A 13,764-nucleotide genomic window follows, 5' to 3' on the forward strand; every position below is an offset into this window, starting at 1 on the left:
AAAGGAAAACTTTAACTATCTATCCATTCTTCAACTCCATCAAAGACTCCAGAAGGATATAATATTACCTAAGTAAATAAGAAGCAAGCAACTTACAAAACTCTAGAAATGACAGAGACATCTCGCTGCCTGGACAGTCACCCAAAGTTCCTCTGTACCATTGGGGCATCCATCTTCAGCCTTCAGGCCCATAGTTTCCAGCAGACATTTCCATAAAGCAAGAAATTTCAAAGACAGTTCAGTCACTTTCTGCTGTGTCCTGCAGAATGTCTTGCAGACTCTTTCATGAATCAGGAATCCCGAAAGATTATCTCACTTTTAGGCAAGTTCAGCAGTCCTCTCTCTGAGGGTTCTCTATGTCCAGTTCATGCAATAGTCCAGGCAAGAGCAGTTTCTTGCCCAAATGGCTATTAAACTCAATAAGGATCCTCTTCGATGCCCATCATCTTCTTGAAGTAGATTGGTGCTGCCAGGAGCAGACATGTCTCATTGTCATGAACAGTCCTAAGTTATTAAAACATCTAAAATGCGATATTCTGTAGTCTTTGAAAGATATGAAGAATGCCTATGTAACTTAAAATATCTCTTTATAGCTAGAAAATCTAACTAACATAACTACAGGTTTTAATATTATTGATAACTATCCATTAACAACCTATATACATTACATTTTTAAATGAACTACACAATCACAATACATTAATCAGTATCAGAAATATACATATAACAAAATTTACCTTAAATTTAAATCACTAAAGGAAAATCCATATCAATGCAAATTATTCATCTCCATATCATATCCCCCTTTAAATGTAAAAAAAAAACATTTATAAACAATATTTGCGAACATGGGCACAGTTATTTCTCTCCAAACTGCTTCCTGCTGAATGGGGGCGCTGTTAATCAGATCTTCATGGTGTAACGTGTGCCAGGTTCATCTCAGTCATCAGTTGGGTGAAGGTGTTCACTGCAACCTTTCAGGAGGGTGTGGTCTATCATACCATATTGGGATAGATGCAATCCATAGGGTCTTATTTTCTGTAAAAACAAAAGAAGAATCTCTTTTCCAAAGTATTATATGCTTAGATCCAAATTCTGAAGTAAAGGTATTTTCAAAATACCTATGTTGTATTAGTTCAGCAGCATTTACAAACAAATATCTTTTAGCAGCTGTTGCTTCTTCCTCAGCATTCAAACAATTCAAAGAGAGCATAATAGCATACAGTATCAAGATTCTCTGTGAATTTTCCATCTTATATGACTTTATTTTAACCTCTATTTCTTTTATTTTTACTTTTATTTTTTGAGACAGGTTCTCTGTATTCTTTGTCCTGGAATAACTTTTTGGACCAGGCTGTCCTTGAACTCACAGAGATCCACTGTCTCTGCTTCCCAAGTGCTGGGATTAAAGGTGTGTGCTACAACACCTTGAACTCACAGAGATCTGTCTGTCTCTGCCTCCCACGCATTGGGATTAAAGGTGTGTCCTGCCACACCTTGAAGTCACAGAGGTCAATCTACCTTTGCCTCTCAAGTGTTGGGATTAAAGGTGTGTACTATCATACCCAACTACTTTCTTTCTTCCTTTTTTACCCTAAGAACTTTAACCTTTAGCTTGCGTATATTTTTAACACACTGTAAAACATTTAGAGGTTTTCTTTGTCTTTTAATCTTTCTTTACTGTATATTTCTCTTTTTCTGACCACATGAGTCTTTAATTTACCAAACAATATCAGTAGGACTAAAGCCGTGACTTTGGCGGCTGGATCCAGCCCATTCCTTAGCTTTCCAGCCTTGTGGCAGAGGTACCAGCTGTAGCCATGTTTATCATCACAACTCTGTGGCCGTTCAAGGTCCCTGCCAGCAAGCAAGCTGCAACAGTGTTAAACAACACCCCAAAGCTCCGTAGTCAGGACTGCCTGCTTGAAAGAATCAGAGTTTGCCCTGGCAGGATGGCCCAGAAAGCTGGCATTTTAAAATGGCACAGCTTTTTTTCCTGCTATGGCTAAAAAACAAAAAACACATGTTCAGCTTTTCATCAACACCATTTAAGTGTTTCGTGGCAGGACCTCTTAAAAGAGCTGCACGGTTTTGCAGCTAAAGCTGAGTCAGGAAGCCTCTATTAGATGAGAGCGCATGCTAGTCTCTAGCAAGCAGAACCAGACCCGAGAAATTGCTGCTATCAAGAAAACATGCTTTACTCTATTCTTTCCCAAGCTTTCTCAAGCTTTCTGTGGATTCAGTTATCCACTTTGGGGGCCATTCTGTAGTGTGGAGCTGCGGGCCGGCTTTTCGTCCTGCCTGAATCCCACATGGTTAGCTTATGCCCCAAAATAACAACACACAAATTGTATTCTTTTAAACACTGCCTGGCCCATTAATTTCAGCCTCTTATTAGCTATTTCTCACATTTTCTCTAACTCATATCTAATAATCTGTGTAGCACCACAAAGTGGTGCATTACCAGGTAGATTCTAGCATACGTCCATCTTGGGCTGGAGCTTCATCGCATCTGGTATCTCTCTGAGGAGAGGCACAGCAGTCTGCCTAACTTAGGAGAGGTGTGGCATCTTGCTGATCCTTCTACCTCACTTCCTCTTCCTGTTCTGTCTACTCCACCCACCTAAGGGGCAGTCTATCAAATGAGCCAGGCAGTTTCTTTATTAGCCAATGAAATCAACTCAAACAGAAGACTCTCCCACATCATTGCTGGGTCCTGGGGTAGGTTGATCCCGAATTTCCTGAGAAACCACCACACTGCTTTCCAAAGTGGTTGCACAAGTGTGCATTCCCACCAACAATGGATGAGTGTACCCCTTACCCCACAACCTCTCCAGCAAAGGTTATTATTGGTGTTTTTGATTTTAGCCAATCTGACAGGTATAAGATGATATCTCAAAGTTGTTTTGATTTGCATTTCCCTGAAAGCTAGGGAGATTGAGCATGACCTTAAGTGTCTTTTGGCCATTCGAACTTCTTCTGTTGAGAATGCTCTGTTCAGTTCAGCGCCCCATTTTTTAATTGGGTTAATTGGCATTTTACAGTCTAGTCTCTTGAGTTCCTTATATATTTTAAAGATAAGACCTTTGTCAGTTGCAGGGTTGGTGAAGATCTTTTCCCAGTCAGTAGGCTGCCTTTGTGTCTTGTGACAATGTCCTTTGCTTTACAGAAGCTGCTCAGCTTCAGGAGGTCCCATTCATTCAATGTTGCCCTTAATGTCTGTGAAGCTGGGGTTATGCTTGGGAAACGTTTCCCTGTGCCCATTTGTTGTAGAGTACTTCCCACTTTCTCCTCTATCAAGCTCAATGTGTTCAGATTAATATTGAGGTCTTTAATCCATTTGTCCTTGAGTTTTGTGCATGGTGATAGATATGGATCTACTTTCATTCTTCTACAGGTTGACATCCAGTTATGCCAGCACCATTTGTTGAAGATGCCCTCTTTCTTCCAATGTGTACTTTTGGCTCCTTTATCAAAAATCAGGTGTTCATAGGTTTGTGGTTTAAGATCCGGGTCTTCTATACGATTCCATTGGTCAACTTCTCTGTTTTTATGCCAATACCAAGCTGTTTTCAATACTGTAGCTCTGTAATAGAGTTTGAAGTCAGGGATGGTAATGCCTCCAGAAGTACCTTTATTGTATAAGATTTTTTTGGCTATCCTGGGTTTCTTGTTTTTCCATATAAAGTTGATTATTGTCCTCTCAATCTCTGTGAAGAATTTTAATGGGACCTTGATTGGGATTGCATTGAATCTATAGATTGCTTTTGGTAGAATTGCCATTTTTACTATGTTGATCCTCCCAATCCATGAGCAGGGGAGATCCTTCCATTTTCTGGTATCCTCTTCAATTTCTTTCTTCAAAGACTTAAAGTTCTTGTCAAATAAATTCTTCACTTCCTTGGTTAGAGTTACTCCCAGATATCTTATGCTATTTGTGGCTATTGTGAAAGGTGATACTTCTCTGATTTCCCTCTCTGCTTCCTTATCCTTCGTGTATAGGAGGGCGACTGATTTTTTTTGGAGTTGATCTTGTAGCCTGCCATGTTACTGAAGGAGTTTATCAGCTGTAGGAGTTCTTTGGTGGAGTTTTTGGAGTCGCTTATGTACACTATCATATCATCTGCAAATAACGAAAGTTTAACTTCTTCCTTTCCAAATCGAATCCCCTTGATTCCCTTATGTTTTCTTATTGCTATTGCTAAAACTTCAAGCACTATATTGAAGAGATAAGGAGAGAGTGGACAGCCTTGTCGTGTTCCTGAATTTAGTGGGGTACTCTTGAGTTTCTCTCCGTTTAATTTGATGTTAGCTGTCGGCTTGCTGTAAATAGCTTTTATTATATTTAGGAATGACCCTTGTATCCCTAATCTCTCCAGGACCTTTATCATAAAAGGGTGCTGAATTTTGTCAAATGCTTTTTCAGCATCTAATGAGATGACCATATGGTTTTTATCCTTCAGTTTATTTATATGATGGATTACATTGATAGATTTTCGTATGTTGAACCAGCCCTGCATCTCTGGGATGAAGCCTACTTGATCATAGTGGATAATTTTGCTAATGTGTTCTTGGATTCGGTTTGCCAGTATTTTATTGAGAATTTTTTTTTATTTTTTTTATATTTAAAAAATTTCCATCTCCTTCCCTCCTCCTCCCCCCTCCCTCCCCTCCTCGTCCCCCTTCCCTCCCCTCCTTCTCCCCCTTCCCTCCCCTCCCCTCCACCCATACCTCCCCTCCCTCCCTCTCAAGGCCAAGGAGCCATCAGGGTTCCCCACTCTATGCTAAGACCAAGGTCCTCCCAACTCCCCCCAGGTCCAGGAAGGTGATCGACCAAGCTGAGAAGGCTCATCATTCTTTATTGAGAATTTTTTGCGTCAATGTTCATGAGTGAGATTGGCCTGTAATTCTCTTTCTTGGTTGAGTCTTTGTGTGGTTTAGGTATCAGGGTAACTGTAGCTTCATAAAAGGAATTTGGCAGTGACTCTTGTGTTTCTATATTATGAAATACCTTAAGGAGTATACGTATTAGGTCTTCTTTGAAGATCTGGTAGAATTCCGCATTGAAACCATCTGGTCCTGGGCTCTTTTTGGTAGGGAGGTTTCTCATAACAGTTTCTAATTCTTAGAGACTAACAGGACTATTTAGAGCATTTACCTGGTCCTGGTTTAACTTTGGTATATGGTATTTATCTAAAAAACTGTCCATTTCTTTTACATTTTCCAATTTTGTGGCATACAGGCTTTTGTAGTAAGATCTAATGATTCTCTGAATTTCCTCTGTGTCTGTGGTTATGTCCCCCTTTTCATTTCTAATCTTATTAATTTGTGTGTTCTCTCTCTGCCGTTTGCTTAGTTTGGCTAAGGGTTTGTCAATCTTGTTGACTTTCTCCAAGAACCAGCTTTTTGTTTCATTGATTCTTTGGAATGTTTTCTGTGTTTCTCTTTTGTTGATTTCTGCCCTCAGTTTGATTATTTCCAGTCTTCTACTTCTCCTAGGTGAGTCTGCTTCTTTTTTTTCCAGAGCTTTCAGGTGTGCTGTTAAGTCACCAATGAGTGCTTTCTCCGTTTTCTTTAAGTCGGCACTTAGTGCTATGAACTTTCTTCTTAGCACTGCTTTCATTGTGTACCATAGGTTTGAGTATGTTGTGTCTTTGTTTTTATTAAATTAAAGAAAGACTTTAATTTCTTTATTTCTTCCTTGACCCAGGTGTGGTTCAGTAGTTGACTGTTCAGTTTCCATGAGTTTGTGGGCTTTCTGGGGGTAGCATTGTTGTTGATTTCTAATTTTAATCCATGGTGATCCTATAAGACACAGGTGGTTACCAATATTTTTTTGTAACTGTGGACGTTTGCTTTGTTACCAAGTATATGGTCAATTTTCAAAAAGGTTCCATGAGCCGCAGATAAGAAGGTATATTCTTTCCTATTTGGGTGGAGTGTTCTATAGATATCTGCTAAGTCCATTTGGTTCATTACCTCCATTAAGTCTTTCAATTCTCTGTTAGGTTTCTGTCTGATTGACCTGTCCATTGGTGAAAGAGGAGTGTTGAAGTCTCCAACTACTAGTGTGTGTGGTTTGATGGCTGCCTTGAGTTCTAGAAGTGTTTCTTTTACATAAGTTGGAGCTTTTATATTAGGGGCATAGATATTCAGGATTGAGACTTCATTCTGAAGGATTTTTCCTGTTATGAGTATAAAGTGTCCCTTTCCATCTCTTCTGATTGATTTTAGTTTGAAGTCAACTTTATTGGAAATTAGTATGGCCACACCGGCTTGTTTCTTAGGTCCATTTGCTTGATAAACCTTTTCTCAACCCTTTACTCTGAGTAGATGTCTGTCTTTGTGTTTGAGGTGTGTTTCTTGTAAACAGCAGAATGTTGGATCCTGTTTTCGTATCCAATCTCTTAGCCTGTGCCTTTTTATAGGTGAATTGAGTCCACTGATATTAAGTGGTATTAATGACCAGTGGTTGTTAACTCCAGTTATTTTTTTGTAGTAGAGTTTGTGTGTTTCCCTTCTTCTAGTTGTGCTGGTGAAGGGTCGCTAGATGCCTGAGTTATTGTGGGCGTTGTTGGACTCCTTGGTTTGTGACTTTCCTTCTATTACTTTCTGTAAGGCTGGATTTGTGGCTACGTATTGTTTAAATCTGTTTTTGTCCTGGAATATCTTGTTTTCTACATCAACGGTGAATGCAAGCTTTGCTGGGTATAGTAGTCTAGGCTTGCATCCATGTTCCCTTAGTGTCTGTAGCACATCTATCCAAGCTCTTCTGGCTTTCATGGTTTCCCTTGAGAAATCAGGTATAATTCTGATAGGTTTCCCTTTGTATGTTACTTGACCTTTTTCCTTTGCAGCTCTTAATATCTGTTCTTTATTCTGTATGTTTTGGGTTTTGATTATTATATGGCATGGGGATGCTTTCTTTTGATCCAGTCTATTTGGTGTTCTGTAGGCTTCTTGTACTTTCATAGGAACATCCTTCTTTAGGTTGGGGAAGTTTTCTTCTATAATTTTGTTGAATATGTTTTCTGGGCCTTTGAGTTGTAATTCTTCTCCTTCTTCTACCCCATTTATTCTTAGGTTTGGTCTTTTCATGGTGTCCCAGATTTCCTGGATGTTTTGTGTTAAGAATTTGTTAGATTTGTTTAGTTCTTTAATCTGTGAATTTATTTCCTCTATAGTATCTTCAGAGTCCGAGATTCTTTCTTCCATCTCTTGTATTCGGTTAGAAATACTTGTCTCTGAAGTTTCTGTTCGTTTACTCAGAGTTTCCATTTCCAGTCTTCCCTCAGCTTGTGTTTTCTTCATTATCTCCATTTCATTTATCAGGTCTTGTACTGTTTCCCTTACCTGTTTGATTGCTTTTTCTTGTTTTTCTTGTTTTTCTTGGGTATCTTTGAGAGATTTATTTATTTTGTCTACCTTTTTGTTTGTCTCCATTTCTTTATGGCAGTTTTTTACCTCCTGTTTAAGGTCCTCTATTATTTTCATAAAGTACTGTTTAAGGTTGGTTTCTTCTATATCTTATGGGGTAGGGTGTTCAATTCTTGTTGTTTCAGGATGTCTGGGTTGTGGTGATGGCATGTTGTTGGAGGAGCTCGTGCATTGGCGCCTGCCCATCTCTTCCTTCTAAAGGAGCCTGGAGGTGCTTGGTGTCCTAGACCAATCTTTGCTGTGACTGAATCTGGTTGGATCTCCCCAGTGCCAGAGGAGGACCTATTCCTTGTGACACAATCTAAAGGAGCCCATACTCCCTTGCAGGAATCCTCAGACCTGCCCGGAGGCCAGAGTCTGACCCCTTTGGGTGGATGGCCTTAGTACAGGAGCAGGACACCTGAAAACAATAGGGAAGGCTTGGGAGAGGCAGGGACATGAGAATCAAAGACAAGCCTGCCTGTTTTTGGTTTTTTCGAGACAGGGTTTCTCTGCAGCTTTTTTAGAGCCTGTCCTGGAACTAGCTCTTGTAGACCAGGCTTGCCTCGAACTCACACAGATCCACCTGCCTCTGCCTCCCGAGTGCTGGGATTAAAGGCGTGTGCCACCACTGCCTGGCTATCAGTAGCTTTTTTATTTAAACTTTTTCCATCTTACATACCAATCCTAGTTTCCCCTCCCCCCACTTCTCCTGGTCCTCTAACCTTCCCCCTTCCTCCCTATCCACTCTTCAGAGGGAGTAAGGCCTCCCTTGAGGAGTCAACAAAGTCTGGCATACAAAATTGAAGCAGAACCAGGCCCTTTCCCCATATCAAGGAAGAGCCAGATATTACACCATAGGGAACAGACTCCAAAATTCCTGGTCCCACTGCCACCCCCCAATAGATCAAACTACATAACTGTCACCCATATTCAGAGGGCCTAGTTTGGTCCTATGCTTGTTCCCCATATATCAGTCCATAGTTTGTGAGCTCCCACTAGTGTAAATGGAGACTGTGCTTACATTTCCTCACCACCCAGACCCACACACACAGAATAATCACACAGAAAATATATTAATTACCACACTGATTTGATCATAATTATCAGAATTATGATTTGATCATAATTCTAAATTTTCTTTATGTCCCCATAAGATTATCAGCATCCACAATCAGGAGGAAGGATGCTGGAAAATTGTGCCCATATTCCCAACAAATGGACTGTTAATATTTTTCTTTGTTTAGAGTGTTGGTTACAATTTGTATGAATAATGGTCAGGAAGAAAGCTAAACAAGAGAGATTTGGTTCAGAGTTCTTATTTTGAAAAAAAGAGGAGGGAAGTGCTGTGGGACAATGGTTTTACCCTGTAAAGATTTGTTTCTTGCACTTGTTTAATAAAATGCCAAATGCCATACTACAACTAAGGTCATGCAGCTCTAAATGGCCTGCACTGTCACAGGTACCATGGTGAAATCTGGGCTGCAACTAGGGGCCATGTCTGGGTCTGTGGACCTACTTCAGCCAGGGTCTGTGTTGATGTCTGTGGCACACAATACCATTGAAGACCACACCAATGCCAGAGTTCTGGGTTGTCACCTGGTACCGTGTTGGTGTCTGAGGGCCATACTGCCCTAGGGGCCATGCTGATCTCCACGGCCTGCACTGCCACCATGATGACATCTGGGCCTGGGCTGCTACTAAGGACCATGTCTGGGTTCATAGTCCTACTACAGCTGGGGTCTTTGTGGCTGTCTGTGGGCTATGGTAACATCAAAGACCACATGGATGCCTGAGGTCTAGGCCACAACCTGTGAACATGTTGGTATCTGAGAACCGTTCTGTCACTGGGGCAATATTGTTCCTGTGGCTTATACTGCCACATGGGGACATGGTGTCCTGTAGGCCGAGGCTGCCTGTCTAGGGCCATGTCTGGATCCATGGCCTATCATCATCCAGGTTCTGAGTTGGTGTTTGTTTTACCTGTTATCACTGAGGGTTGTGCAGATGAATGGGGTTTGGGCAGCTACCTGAGACCATGTTGGCATCCAAGGAATCTCTATCTTGGCTGTAAATATTATGGAAAGAACTTATCAAACAATAGTTTATTCCAAACAAACTAAGTTATTTCCATTCATGGGCAAATGATTTTTTTTTCTTTAGAAAGCCAAATGCCTTATCTTAAGCACTTGTGAACCATCTAATGGTCAGTTGTGAATTCTTTATACCCTGGGACACTTTTACTACCAGAAGAAAAAAAAAAACTAATGAAATAATGACCCATATTTCTTGATCTTCAGGGATTTTGGCTAATACTATCCCTCCAAATACATGTGCCTACCTTAGCTTAGCTCAAGTCTCATCCCCAGTCCTGTAGCAGACTGCATGAAAGGTGCCATTTCTCCAACCATACCTCCATTCCGTAAGGACCTGCTGAACCTCACAGTAGACTTAGCTTTCTCTCACTTGTGGTCTCTTTCAGTCCATGCAACAAAGACAGAAACAGATATCAAGACCTAGAAATACCACTCTAATCCTAACCCTGGCTGCCTAGATACCAGTCCAAAAACACAAGCATCAGCTGCTAAGTCAATGCACCTCCACAAGAACCCAGAAACACTGCTGCAGTAGGCCCTGAGAAAGGCAACATAGCTGAATAGTAAGACAAGAACTTCAAAATGGCAGTTTTGAATATGTTCAGATACTTTAAAGAAGATATGAATGAACACTTTAGTGAAGACCATGAAAGTATAAACAGTACAAAGGGGTAACGAAAATAGTTCAAGACTTGAAAGTAAAGATAAAATCACTAAAGAAAACCCAAACATATAAAACTAGAAATAAAAATTTAAGAAGTGAAACAAAAACCTCAGAGTTAAGCCTCACGAACAGAGTACAAGACATAGAAGAGAGAATTTCTCTCAGTCATTGAAGACATGATGGAAGAAATGGTACCTCAGGCAAACAAAATGTTTAATCTAAAAAAAAAATAAAATCCAGGCATAAAACTTCCAGAAAGTTTGGGATACTTTGAAAAGACCAAATCTATGAATAACAGGAATAGAGGTTATAGAGGAGGCCCAGGCCAAAGGCACAGAAAATATTTTCAATAAAACCACAGAAACAAACAAAAAATTCCCAAAACAAAGAAATTCCCAAAACAAAGTAAGATGTTTCTATCAAGGTAGAAGAAGCAGACAGAACACTATATAGATGGGACCAGAAAAAAATTCCCCAAGACATAATAATCAAAACACTAAATGTATAAAACAAAGAAAGAATATTAAAAGCTGCAAGGGGGAAAATACCATGTGCCATATAAAATTAGATCCATTAGAATAACACCAGACTACTCAGTCGGGACTCTAAAAACTATAAGGGCCTGGATAGAAGTTTTACACACTCTGAAAGACTACATATGCCAATCCAGACTATTATACTTAGCAAAGCTATCAATTACAATAGACAGAAGGGTTAAAACATTCTATGATAAAACAAAAAACTAACAAGTATCCATATACATACAAATCCAGCCCTAATGAAAATGCTAGAAGAAAAACCTCAAACTGAAGAGGTTAACCATACCCACAAACCAACAAGGAATAACTAATCTCAAGACAGAAAATCAACAGAGGAGGAAAAGCTCACAACACAACAACAAAATAACAGGAATCAACAAACACTGTTCATTGATAACCTTCAGTAATAAAAATAATTCTGCAATAAAAAGACACAGAAAAAGATGCCAGAGCATTGCCAGTAAATCACAACCTTATAGTGATACACAGATTAATAGAAATGGATTAATTTAAGATGTAATAGTTAGCTAGGAATATGCCTGAGTCATTGGCCAAACAACGTTGCAATCAATATAGTTTCTTTCTGATTATTTTGTTCTGAGTCACCGGTAAATGCAAGTACAGTTTTTGTCTACAATGGCACCCAATGAGGGACCATTACAGAACATTTCACTCAAATACAAAAAATATACCTTCTTCTCAACATCTCATAGAACTTCTTCCAAAACTAGTGACACACTTGTTCACAAAGCAAGTCTCACCAGATATAAGAAATTTCAAATAAAATCCTGCATCCTCTCTGACCACTATGGATTAAAGTTGGAAATCAGAAGCAACAGAAACAACAAAAATGTCTACACATTAACGGAAACCAATAACTCACCACTGAATGAGAAGTGAGTTGATATATAATTTTCTTTTTGACACAAGGTTTCTCTGTAGCTTTGGTGCCTGTCCTGAAACAAGCTCTTCTAGACCAGGCTGGCCTCAAACTCACAGAGATCTGCCTTCCTCTGCCTCACAAGTGCTGGGATTAAAGGTGTGCACCACCACCACCTGGGTTGAGTCAATATAGAAATTAAGAAGGAAATTAAAAACTTTGAAGTTGAATGAAAGTATAAAGACAACATTCCCAAACTTTTGGGGCACAGTTAGTTCTAAGAGGCAAGTTCAAGCACTAAGTGCTTACATCATTTATTTTCAAGAAATTTCATTAGCAACTCAATGGCACACTGGAAAACTTTAGAACAAAAAGAAGAAATAACACCTAAAAGAAGTCGATGAAAAAAAAATAATCAAACTCAGTACTGAAATAAAACAAACAGTAAAAACACAATGAGTCATAGAATTGGTTCTTTGAAAAAAATCAATAAAATTTATAAACTGCTAGCCAATAACTAAAAGATGAAGTAGAAGATCCTAATTAAAAACAAGTTGAGGTGAAAAGGGGGATATTGTAACAGATTTTGAGGAAATCTAAAGTATCATAAGGGCACACTTTAAAAATCTTTACTATGCCAAATTGGAAACCTAAAAGAAATGGACAATAATCTTGATATATATGGCCTATCAAAGCTAAGTCAAAATCAGACAGGGAATTTAAACAGATCCATAACCCCCAGTGAAATGGAAATAGTCATTAAAAGTCTTCCAATCAAAAAAGCCCAGGGCCTGATTGATATATCAAGAAACCAGACCTTCAAAAAATTAATGTCAGTACTCCACATTATTCCAAGATATAGAAGCAGAAGCAATATTGTCAACTTCTTTTTATTAAGCCATAATTACCCTGATACCTAAACCCAACAAAGATCCAACGAAAAGAGAATTGCAGTCTTTGGAAGATAGATGGGAAAATTCTCTATGACATACTTGTGAACTTTATCTAGGGACACATTAAAAAAATTACTCAGTATAATCAAGTAGGCTTTATTGCAGAGATACCGGGATGGTTTAACATACATAAATCAATAAATGTAATCCACCATGCAAATAGACCAAAAGACAAAAACCACATGATCATCTCACTAAATGCAGAAAAGATCTTTGACCAAATCCAAGATCTCTTCACGATAGAAGTCTTGGTGAGCCAAGTGTGCAAGGGACATGCATCAACAGAATAAAGCTGATTTACAGCATGACCACAGCCAACATCAACTTAGATGGAGAGAAACTTAAATCATTTCCACTAAAGCCATGAACAAGTCAAGATTATTTGCTCTCTGCATGTCTATTCAATATAGTACTTTAAATTCTAGTGGGACCCATAAGAAAACTGAAGGACATCAAAAGGATACAAGTTAGAAAGGAGGAAGTCAAAGTATCGTATTTGCAAGTGATATGAGAGTGTACATAAGTGACCCCCAAATTTCCCCTGGGAAACTTCTACAGCTTAAAAACAGTTTTAGCAAAGTATGTGCATACAAAATTAACTCACAAAATCAACCCCCCCAAACTCCTCAAAATCTCAGTAGCCTTTCCATATACAACTTCCTATATAAAAACAACTGTCAATATACAAACACCTTCTTATATACAAACAGCTTCCTATATACAAATGACGTCCTATATACAAACAGCTTCCTATATACAAACAGCTTTCTATATGCAAACAGCTTCCTATATACAAGTGACATCTTATATACAAAGTTTCCTATATACAAATGGCTTCCCATATACAAACGGCTTCCTATATGCAAACAACGTCCTATATACAAACGGCTTCCTATATGCAAACAACGTACTATATACAAACAGCTTCCTATATACAAACGATGTCCTATATACAGCTTCGTATATACAAATGGCTTCCCATACACAAATGGCTTCCCATATACAAACAACTTCCTATATACAAATAGCTTCCTATATACAAATGACTTCCTAGATACAAATGGCTTCCTATATACAAATGGCTTCCCATATATAAACAACTTCCTATATACAAATGGCTTCCCGTATACAAACAGCTTCTTATATACAAACGACTTCCTAGATACAAATGACGTCCTATATACAAACAGCTTCCTATATACAGTTTCCTATATAC

This window comes from Arvicola amphibius, chromosome 12 (assembly GCF_903992535.2).
Source record: "Arvicola amphibius chromosome 12, mArvAmp1.2, whole genome shotgun sequence".
Taxonomy (NCBI): Eukaryota; Metazoa; Chordata; class Mammalia; order Rodentia; family Cricetidae; genus Arvicola; species Arvicola amphibius.